Raw genomic sequence first — 5,169 nt, forward strand, 5'->3', positions numbered from 1 at the left:
TATATAAACAATAGCCATCCCTCTTATAGTGGAGGGATCCTACTTTGGATATAATTAAAAATACATAGTGAGAAACCTATGATAGATTAGCTTTTTCCTAATTTTCGCCGAGATTCTCTCCCATAGTGTAACTGTAACTGCTCTTGTCGCTTGGCTCGATCTTGATCGGACTTGGTTTTGGTTGGTTTCCAAATTTAGAGCCTGATATTGACTCGAGCTCGATATTGACTCGGGTCCCGGTATTTACTTGGGCTCGATATTGGTCGGTCTCTAGTTCTCAAGCTCGATAACGCCGCTTCGCATCATAGTTCGATTTGGATTCGAGCTCAGTAATGACTTCGAGCTCGGTATTTGATCGGTCCCAGAAATTTGAGCTCGGTAACTTGGTTTCAGATCTCATACCCGATATTATGAAGATGACCTTCGATCCATTATGTTCCAATCTTGACTAATCATACGAAGGTCGAAACCGATTTTGACTGTATACAGATAGTCCTCTCGTTTCTCGGGAAGAATGTGGTGAGAAACGGCATGATTTTCTAATGGTATGACTCGATACAAACTGACGTTTGCATCGAACCCGACCATGACGTACGTGATAGATGTCCTGTCGGTTCAGTTTAGCAAGGCATTAAATGCGTGTCAGACGATGGTCGGTCATTGTTGACATTGAACCGTCATTGCCAACCCTATAAATAGCCCCTCTTTTTACCACTTTTTACTTTTACATCTCCAAATCTTCTAAGTTCCCTTTCGCATCTTCTGAGTTCTTCATATGTAAATTTGTGATTTTCACTACAAAATCCCTCTTCAGAACACCAAATCTTGTCATCTTCAATCTTCAAATCCCAACGGCGAAAAAGTCAAAAACCGTTCCTAAAAAAGAAAAAGTTTCTTCTTCACTGCCGGCCGGCGACAAAACGCCGGTGGAGCCACGACCTGAGGAGTGTGTTCCCGGGGGGTGTGTTCTTACCTCCGATTTTAAGATCGACAAAGCTTCGCCGGTCCTCGGTCGATGCGAGCCAGTATCGAGGTATATGTGCTCGATAACCGAGGTCCATCTTAAATAGTTAAGGAAAGATTACAATTGGGAGGACAAAGAAGTGATAATCCCGGCTCCCGAAGAAGATATTACTACTCATGTGAAAGGGTTTATAAGTGTTTATACTTACCCTTTCATGCTGGGCCCACTCGAACCAGTTGTCATCAATTTTTGCCGCCAATACCAAATAACCCTAGGCTAAATCCTTCATTCTTTTTGGCGGATTGTTATGCTGATCCGCTTCTTCATGAACAAGGTCGGGGAGATGCCTTTCACCCTCGACCACTTCATTAAATTGTATAACCCCCGCCTCTATCGAGGTGTGTTAATAAAACTCCAGCTACCAAAGTGTTGTTCTCGAGCATAGACAAGGACAAGGATCGAGGCTGGATGTGCAGGTTCGTTCGAGTGAAGACTTCTGACTTAATTCCAGCCGAGAAGATGTTGTTTCCCGAGGAATGGAACATGAAGCGTAAGTATAATTTCTACTGTTAGCTCTTATTGTTTTGCTTCTTTGTTTCTTTCTTACCGATATCCTTTTCCTTGTTGTAGCGGTTGCTTGGATGCCCGATGCTATTCCTAACCTTAAGAGTTGGGTACAGGACCTGGCTTCGACCTCCACATATGTCGAACGCTCATGGCGCGACTTAACAAAGGGTCGATGGGAGGCTAAAAATCATGGTAAGCCTTTTTTACATTGTCTTCGATGGTTCGAACAAAATGCCTTTCCTATACTTAACCAATTTTCTTGTGTGTAGGCCTGGGCAAAGATGCGATCATGAGGCCCTCGTCTGGAGAGGAAGAGACTTCGGCCCCGGTTCCGAAACAGGCGAAGGATAACAAAAGAAAAAGGGCCTCTACTGGCGAGGATCCAAAGCTTAAGACAAGGATGGCTCGTAAGCGGACGAATAATATCATTCATTTGACTGAAGAATCAGTTCGGCATCTAAGGGATGAAGACGAAGAAGAAGAAGAAGAAAATGACGGGTCCGTACTGGTGGCCCGAGTGAAGAAAACCATCGATGCCCCAAAGGCAGTTGGGTCGATGGCGGTTGATGAGGATCCATCTCGAACTGAGGGGATATCAGATAAGGACTCGGACAAAGTCCCCGAGTCATTGGAAATCGAGGATGCCTCCCACCGAAGTCATTAAACGGTGGGTATATCTGAAGGGGCCGGCCGTGAAGCTATTCGAACTGAGGAGAATGCCCTAAGAGACTCGCTCAGGGCAACAGTAATCGGAGACTCGCCTACTCTCCCTGCTTTTTACGAAGGGGCAATTCGGGAAGCCCGAGATTTTGGGACCCTCGAGGTAGCTGGGGCCCATGAGGGAGAAGACCCCTTTCGTGATTTGTTTACCGGTATTGAGGATGCTGCCGGCCCGAGCGACGCGCAGGGTCTTTTCTTCGAGGTTCAACGAGCCTTGAATCGGGTAAGCCTCGATTCCCTTTGTTGATGTCATATTTTTCCATTCGCTGCCTAACTTTTTCTCTTTTTCGTATAGGCTTTAGCTCTTCATCAAGAGGAGTTTTCCAAGTCTCGGGTAGAGCTGGGCCGATGTGAGGCCGACTTTCGAATGCTTTCGGAGGAGAAAAATGCCCTCAGACTTCTTTGTGAGCAAAGAGAAGAGGAGACCAAGGACCTCCGAGCTAAGTTGGTCAAAGCTCACCAAGATCAGACCGATTTGACCAAGCAGGTAATGAAAATCTTAAAAATTCATGGGGTCGATTCGGGAACGGAGGCTAATATTTCGATCTCATAACTATAGTAGAAGCTCGAGAAGATCGGACAGCTCCGTGAGGAGTTCGACATAATAAAGGCGGAGACCTTGGGGTGGAAAGAAGGTATGAACCGCCTTGATGCAGAGAAAGAGGATGCTCGAGCCCAATAATCATCGGCCGAAAGTCAACTTCAAGGCATGAAGGAGAAGAGCTTGGGTCAAGTAAGAAAAATAGAGAAGTTCGAGGCTCGGTTGGCTTCCGAACTTGCTAAGGCCAAATCTGAAGCCAAAAAAGCAAAGGCCGAGACGGATGCATTCGTGGCCGTCTACTGGGCTGATGCCGAAGCCACCCAAGTTCAAGCAAAATAGACAACCGAGACCACTCGAACTCGAGCATATTGGGTTGCTGAACTCACCAAATGCCAATTTCGGAGGGAAACCCTGAGGAGATCCATGCTCGGGATTTCGATCTTACCGAAGAGATAATAAAGGTTAAAGACGTGAAGCCGAAGCTGGAGCTCTGGCTTCTGATGATGATGATGATGACGAGAGCAAGAGTGGGTTTGAGAGCGGGGAGGAGTCCGATGGAGAAGAGACTGCCCCCGGAGATAATCAGGAAACTTAGGGTTTTTTCCATTTTGATCTTTTTGTGTAGGGTCCTGATCGGACCTTGTAAATGCTCTTATATATATATATATATAAAGATCCTTTTCCTTCCCCGACTTATTTTTGTCTTATTATCTGCCTTGTGAAGATTTTGTTTCATTCTTGCCTTATGAAAGTTTTCATAAGTTCGAGGCTTTAGGCAATCTGATTGAAGTCGGACCTTGTAGTCTTTATAACCGAGTGAGTGTTAGCTCGAGCTCGAAGTAAGAGGTGCCCTTAGGCTTAATAGTCGAGTGATTGCTTACTCGAACTTGAAGTAATGTAGCCCGTAGGCTTAGTAGTTGAGTGAGTGTTTACTCGAACTCGAAATAAGGTAGACTTTAGGCTTCGTAGATAGTCCCCGAGTGAGAATGGTTGCTCGAACTCGAGTTGGGGTAGCCCTTAGGCTTTATAGTCGAGTGAGTGTTGGTCGAACTCGAAGTAATGTAGCCCATAGGCTTAGTAGTCGAGTGAGTGTTTACTCAAACTCGAAGTATATTAGCTCGTAGGCTTAGTAGTCGAGTGAGTGTTTACTCGAACTCGAAGTAATGTATCCCGTAGGCTTAGTAGTCGAGTGAGTGTTTACTCGAACTCGAAGTAATGTAGCCCGTAGGCTTAGTAGTCGAGTGAGTGTTTACTCGAACTCGAAGTAATGTAGCCCGTAGGCTTAGTAGTCGAGTGAGTGTTTACACGAACTCGAAGTAATGTAGCCTGTAGGCTTAGTAGTCGAGTGAGTATTTACTCGAACTCGAAGTAATGTAGCCCGTAAGCTTAGTAGTCGAGTGAGTGTTTACTCGAACTCGAAGTAATATAGCCCGTAGGCTTAGTGGTGCTCGATCTCGTTGATTTTTGGTTGGCAGTCCCCGATTTATGGGGTAATGGTCGACCCTTAAGCCTGTTTGCATAATAGATCACGAAATAGAGGAATTTTTCTGGGATATAAGATATCGGTAAAGAAGAAAATTTTCTTTATAAGTCATTATACATGTGTTCATGTTGTGTGCTAGGGCTCGGGCCAACTACATGGGCATGGCTCGTTTGACCATTTGGCCCGTACAATTTTTCCGATCGAGACCCTGTTGCCATAAAGTAACGAAGTAACTTCCTTTGCACCGAACTTGATAATCATCGTTGATATATTCGATGACAATGCCCCCAATATTCGAGGTTGATTGTAAGGAGGCCTCAGATACTGTTGAATTGTTCCAAGTTAGCACTGTCACGACCCAATTTCACCTATAGGTCGTGATGGCGCCCAGCACTACAGCTAGGCAAGCCAACTTAATAAATTAAGCATATATTGACAAAATTTAAAATCAAGAAAATAATAAAATCCAAATTCTACCAATATGTGTGCCAAGACCTGGTGTCACAACTGTATGAGCATCTAGTAGATTATACAAAACCTCAAACAGTGTCTGAAATAAAAATAGACAAAATGATAAATACAAGAAGAGACACTAGTAGCTGCAGAACGGATCAGAATGGCAGCTCACCACTATGCCCCTGGATAACGTGGGTGTAAGACGATAGGTTCCCCACTAGTACTTGCCTCAGGTCCTGCACAAAAAGTGCAGCAAGTGTAGTATGAGTACGTAAACAACATGTACCCAGTAAGTATCAAGCCTAATCTCGAAGTGGTAGAGACGAGATGGCCGACTTTGACACTCACTATAGGTCAATAATAATAATTGAAATACAACTAGGATATTTAAATCATCATGATTTACAGAATTTAAAATAATTTATTTAATCAGCAGAA

This window comes from Nicotiana tomentosiformis, chromosome 4 (genome assembly GCF_000390325.3).
Source record: "Nicotiana tomentosiformis chromosome 4, ASM39032v3, whole genome shotgun sequence".
Classification (NCBI taxonomy): domain Eukaryota; kingdom Viridiplantae; phylum Streptophyta; class Magnoliopsida; order Solanales; family Solanaceae; genus Nicotiana; species Nicotiana tomentosiformis.